Source organism: Halichoeres trimaculatus, unplaced genomic scaffold (genome assembly GCF_033239565.1).
Source record: "Halichoeres trimaculatus isolate MK-OKI-2021-1 unplaced genomic scaffold, fHalTri1.1 fHalTri1_scaffold_22, whole genome shotgun sequence".
In the NCBI taxonomy this organism is placed as follows: Eukaryota; Metazoa; Chordata; class Actinopteri; order Labriformes; family Labridae; genus Halichoeres; species Halichoeres trimaculatus.
The window spans coordinates 8,323,715-8,330,501 of record NW_027437200.1 but is presented as its reverse complement, the minus strand read 5'-3'; positions in this window follow the sequence as shown (position 1 = coordinate 8,330,501).

The following is a 6,787-nucleotide window of genomic DNA, read 5'->3' as shown; positions in this document are numbered from 1 at the left end:
ATCAAATCTGGCTCTGGTTTGGGACTAGCAGGAGAGTTCATAGGTGATGAGCACAGACACGTCGCTCTTTGGTTTTTTGACAGATCTTGCTTGGCTGTTTTTAAAGTAACTGATTCAAAGGACAAGCTTTGCAAATATTGCTTCCCTTTCAGCCATCTGCTCGGTAAACGCAGACTCTTTGTGATCTGTCAGTCAACTGGCTCTGTTCCAGTCTGCTTTGTAAAATAATTATGTGTTTTTATCTTCCTAAAGTGCGGCCCTCTGATACAGAACGACCCCCTGCCACAAACACAGAGCATGAAATGCAATTACTGTACAGCAGGAGCAGAATACAAGGCCGTTATCATCCCCTCACTGTTCTTAATTAACTTATCCACTCTGCAAAAGATTTCTGGCCTGTAGGGCAAACTCTAAATTGGCTGAGGGAGGCGTGCTTCCTCTGGAGATGTGATAATCCAAATAAACATCTCTCTCACCAGGATAGCTCAGAATAACTCGCTCCGTTTTTGTGCTCCGCAGCGGAGAAAAGCGTGAGAAGGAGGGCTTTGTTCTGGTGTTTTAGCAGAGGAGGGTAAACTTTATGCAGACTTTGTGCCGTTCGGGGACGCAGCTCAACCCTGACTGATAAAACTGCTTCTGTGTTGTGTGAAGTGTGTCACACTCCCCAGACAGGTCTGCTAATAACATTAGCAGAGAGGAAATGTTTAGGTGTCGTTCCCGTGCAGAATGTCACTCACATGTCTGAGAAAATACACAGAGCACTCTGGATCCATATGGTTTGTATAAATAAGTCACCTGCAGGGAGTTTCCTTCAGGCTGTGTTCAGCGAGCAGCTCTGTGTTAGTGGGTTTGACTTCATTCTCTTCCTGCAAGAAAACATTGGCTGAGAATTGACAGGTTGTCTTAATCACTGGCTGTTTCTGAGTCTAGTTTCAGTTAACAGAGGTTTGGGCGACTGGGGGTTGCTAAAAAAGGGGGAGTCAGGTCTGAAGCCTTTGGAGGTGACACCACACAGGACGTATCATTCAAGTGACCAGCACGGCAGCTTCCTCACCTGTACTTGTTTTATTTTGTTCTGTCTAAGGTCATAAAATGATCGACTGTTGTATTTCTGGCCAAGCTGCTGTTTGTTCACTGCAGAAATTTTCTCTACTAGTGTGATCTCAGCTTGATGGTGTGATTGCTGTGCTCAAGTATTACCAAGGACTTTGGCCAAGGAGAGTAATTTTTTAGGACAACTTCACAGCTGGAGGCACTGACCAAGGTTTTCCGGTGCTTTCCGCTTCAACTATGATCCTCTCCTCCTTCATTTTGGGCTATAAAACCTCAAACCTGTCGACTCCTTGTCTGACCAGCTCATTCAGTCGTTTTTTTCTTTTCTTTTCTTTTCTTTTTTTTTTTTTTTTTTTTTGCAAAGTTTAGTACAATCTGATGTTGACTTCGATTTTGTAAGTCACTGCATGTTTTACTGTTGCGTCGGTGCACGCAGGGGCGTGTTTTGTCGTTTGGGGGCCCAAGGCAAACCCAGTCGATGGGGCCCCCCATGTCCTTGTAACTCATCTTCCTCAGAGCTAGACTGGCCTTCCCTGGGTCCACTGTCTCTTTCCGAGAATCAAGTCATGAGACAGTGCTAATCTTGTACATGGTAACTTAACGCAACTAAAAGCATTTCCTCAAGTTCTGTACTTTGGTTTGATTTTGAAAAAAAGTGAATACATAATTTAGTCCACTTTGTCCTGGATTCGAAACTTTTTATGGTCCATTGACAGCTTATTTGTCCCACAGTGGGGAATTCACAGAGTAACAGTAACAAACAATAAAGTATGAAGTGAAAAACATTACAATAGGTAAATATTGAAAAAATAATTTAGTACAGAAAAAAATTTAAATATCTAGCACAACATAAAACTGGAAAAAAAAATCTACTGAAAGAGGTGATATTTACAGTTACCATGCATTTTGGTACTATTATTTTAAAGTTAATGTATTTTTATTTGACTCCCTGTCCAGTGAGTTATGTTTCCAAAAGAGATTTTGTACAATAATGTTTATCACCAACTCAAAAAGTTTGATTTTGAGAAAATGATCCTGTTTCCTGGGCTAGATAAAGTCCTTAAAATCCTAAAAGTTTTATATGTTTATCTCAGATCTCAGCGCAACATTGTTTTTATTTCTGACCTGGTTGAAAATAAGAAAAAAATGGGAAAAAAAAGTGTTTTTACCACTTTCTTCCTGAATCAAATATTCAGGTGTGTTGTAACATGGAATAGCCCATTGAATAAGAATGGAGGGGGAGTACCCAAAACGATTATTAAAGATTAAGCATTTTGATGTATTTTGAAGCATGTGTAGTAAGATTTAGAGTCCAGACGCTGATCCAGAGTCCCACTGGGGCTTGGACCGAGCCTGAATATAACGCAGTGGAGCTGGTGAGCATTAACACTTTAAAACTTATCAGATCTGATGCGGCACTCGAGCAGAAATGGATCTGGTTCGTTTTGGCCGTCAAGTAGAGAGACTTGCTCCCACTGGCGCTTGGCCGCAGCCTGAACATAATGGAGTCAGTGTGAGTTAATACATTGAAACGTACCAGATTCAGAGCAGAAATGGATCTGGTTTGTTTCGGCCGTATAGGAGGAAGATGAAAGCACACCTAGAAGAGCAGGAGAGGAAGTCCTAACATGTCAAACCTAGGAGCTCCTTGTGCTGCAGGCAAAAGATGAGACACAGAATCCAAATAAAAGTCATATCTATCACTTCTGAATGATTTTATGTTGAGCGGCGCCACTGCCTGATCCTGCTTGAGCTCTTTTTATTAGAAATCCAGTGACAAAAGTGAAGGTTACAGCTGACAACATCAAAGGTCATGAGAGGAGCTATGTGTGTGACTTGCTCTTGGTCATAGGGACATGGAGAGACAAAGAAAGGGCCCATTAGGGGGCCAGACAAATGAAACAGAAGAAGCACATAATGCACATAATGTCTGTTAACAAACCTTATGTGCTTTAAAAGAATAAGACAAAAGTTCTGGAGCTTGTGACACAAGCAGAACAGTCATGAACTTTGACCCTTTAAGGTCTGATACTTTCGCTGAGATTTCAGCAGCTTCAAACCCCCAGGGATTGGAGGAAATTGGTGGATTGAGCTTCAAACATCAGAAAGTTTACTGTCACTCACCCTTTAGCTAGGCCAGGCACAGGCCCGCCGAACTTGAAAAAATTAAATGAAGAAACCTTGTTAATGTTTTATTTTCCCTGCAATTCTGATGTTTTCCCACTAGATGGCACACTGTAGATACATTGGCTTTGTTGAGGTGAAACGTAGGCCTATTACTCCATATTTGCACTTTACCCTCTGACCCATCAGCCCTTCTGTAAAGATGAACGGACCTAAGAAAAGGAAAGTGGACAAAACAAAACTCATTGAAACACATGGAAGTGCGCAGATGCGGACAGATAAGATGGACTGGATCGTCAGCAATCTGTTACTTATATAAAAAAAAAAAGCTCAGGAACATGTCTGTATAAACCTTCAATGTGAGTTATTTGTCTAATTTTTATATAGAGATGTTCACATTTAATATCAAAATATCACACAAACAGTTTTGACACAATCTTTTATTATTTTTTGTTTTTTTCATTTTTGAAACCAGGACAGAAAAAACGCCTTTTTCTGTTTTTTTGTTTTTCTGTAATTCCGTTTTTCCATTTTGGTTTTAAAACAGAAAAACAAAAAAACAAGTCCGTTTTTTGTTTTTTTATTTTGTTTTGAAACAGAATGATGAAAGAACGAACCATACATAGATTAAAAATCCCATTATAATTCCATTCTCTCATATTTTAATTTTGATTTCAAAACAAAATCAAACCAGCAAAATATAGAGCGTTATTTTTTTTCTGATTTTTGATTTGAAAATGAAAAATTGAATAACAAGTTGTTATCCGTTTTCCGATTTTGGATTCTAAAATGGATATGGAATGAACGAATGATACCCTGATAGTTACCAAAGCACTGCATCCATCTGCTCCTAGTCCGGCCCCTTTGTTAAATGTTAGAACCCATTGTGGCCCACGAATCAAAAAGTTTGCCCACCCCTGAGCTAGGCTGTGCTTCAATTTATTAGGTAGTACCTGAGGGGATCCCACAGCTGCAGGTAGTGAGGAAAGAAATCACAAAACGTGACCATGATGTGTCTCTGTTTCCTTTCCTGTAGTGGACAGTGAACATGGCAGCATCAGCGTGTAAAATTAGCCCCTCCGTATCCAGCTCTTCTTCTCCTCCAGCTAGCTTCTAACACAGCGTGAATGGAGTCCTGCAGAGATGACTGAAAAACTGCTCGAGGACTTCCAGAGGAACAGATGCTTCTTATCTGGAGTCAAACGACCCAGCTCAGAGCGAAGGTTGTCTGCATGACGGGGCGTCTGTTCCCCCACAGGATCCATCCTCCTCCTCATGAGCTGGCCTTATTCCACCTCACCCCGTCCTTTTAATGAAAACTGTTAAGCCTGTTTGGCTGATAATCCCTGTTTCCCTGTGTTTCAGGCTGCTCTGTTGTCTTTTTTACTATTGCAGTTGTGTCTTTGACTTAGTTAAACTCTGTTATATTCTGTTTGATGAAGAGCTTCGGGCTTTTCATGGCAGTTTGTTCTTTTAAAGAGAAAAAGACTGCATTTTCATTTGAAGATATTTGCCGTTCTAAAGTTTGCTTTGGAGGCAAAAGGGTTTCAGCAGCATCCCAAGTCTCTGCTTCTTTGCAGACGTATCTCTACTTGCCCTGTAACATTGTAATCTCCACACAGTCCAATGGAGCATCAGTATAGAGAATGGTGATTTATGAGACTTTGAATGTGTTATGATTGTTGGTCTGATAAACTGCTGATCTACTGGGATTTTCACTCACAGCCAGCTCTGGGATTTACAAAGGATGGTCCACAAAAGAGGAAATATCCAGTCAATAGCAAATCTCTGGAACAAAACGCCTGTTGATGCCAGAGGTCAGAGGAGAATGGACAGACTGGACAGAGCTGATAGAAAGACAACAGTAACTCAAATAACCACTCTGTAGGAGCCATATATGTATGTTTATTGCTGACTTGCTGTGTATTGATGTCAGGGGGGTGTGTACACTCTGCCAGCACTTGAGTAGTGGGTACGTCACTGTGGGTATGTCTCAGTGGTTCCAAGTAATAGGTAGCGACTTTGGGTGCATCTCAAAGCTCCAAAGTTCCATCCTTCCTTCCTTCCTCCACTTGCGTCGTTCTCTTGCGTCTTAGTCCCTCCCACCAGAGATGCATGGGAGAGACGTGAGGAAATAAAGAGAGGAGAGAGGATGGAGGAGATTGGTTTTTAAAGCAATGGGACGTCCTCTCCTCTTGAGCGTCACATGAAGCGACATGTTTCAATGACGACGGCATCAGCTGATCACCTCTGGATCATCTGTCAGTCAGCTCTAACAGCTGTTTGTGTGTCTGCACATGTGTGCTGTAATAACTCTGATCAAACAGAAACAGTAACAGAGCTTTGTCTGGTCCTTTAACCTGTTTATCAAACATATAACCATGAAGAAAACCTGCTCTGTCTTTGTTTTCTGTTTTCTGTGCTGTTTAGAAGCTCATGGATCACTTTACTGGTAAATGCGTCATTATTGAATCATTTATCAATTATTTAGCCTTTATCTCGAGCTCATCTAATCGTGAACTCTGAAACTTATTAATATAACCTAGTTCATTGTGTTTCAGGAAGATATTGACCCTGATATTATTGATTTCAGTTTTCAGTATTAATCCTCTGTTATATTGATTTAATGATGGTTGTGTTCAATATTTTGTGCTTTAAACTCACAGCAATCACTTTTTAATCCAAGCTTCATAACCCATTTCTGTGCGATCCTCAGCTCCTTTTTTCAGCTTGTCTCATTAAACTCTGTTGTGTTTGTGAAGTTTCATGTAAAGTCTAAGCCACAGCAGCGTCCAATCAGAGAGTAATATTCCATATGGGGGCGTGTCTGTCAGTGAAAAGACTTCCACAAAGCCAGCTGTCCTGTTTTCTCATAGCTCCTCTAATTGTGGTATTATGTTTATCCCACCTAATGTATTACTTTGCAGGTGGAGAGGAAAGTAGTTCCAGTTATGCTCTTGGAGTTGTGGAGTGGCTGTAATGAGAAAGTTGTGTATACTGTTGTGTGCAACATTCCAGAAATATACAGAAGTAAACTGAGAGTACATGAAGCTCAACTGTAGTGGTCATTGAGAAACTAACACAACACCGATCAGTCTCCTCCCTCCTCTCTCCCCTTTCCTTCGAGCACAATTATCACTTTGGGACAGCCTTCGAAATGGCAACACAGAAAGCATTTCCGGTGCCATGAAGGAAAGAGGATAGAAGAGACTTCAGTTTATTGCTTTGAAACGCACCCACTGTCTGTTGACTGCTATGCTACACCACATTTGTTTTGCCATTCTGTGCTTTGTCTTGTAAACTTTATGAAGCATCTGTCAAAGTTGGGCATCGTTAGAGACAAAGGTAGTGATGAGCAATGGAAGTGGATGTTTTTTTTTTTTTGTAAAGGCGCTGGTAAACTCCGCTGCTTAGCTTAGCCCCTGACACAGCGTGTCAGTCTTTTTTTATCAAATTGCCAGTCAGCTGCAAAAATACAACCAAGGTCTGCGGAAGACCTTCTCTAAACACACAACATGTCCAGCCATGAAGCAGACAGGCTACAGCAGCAGAAGACCACACAGAGGGACAGTCCTCTGTCTGAGGCCACAATTCACACATGCTCACCAAA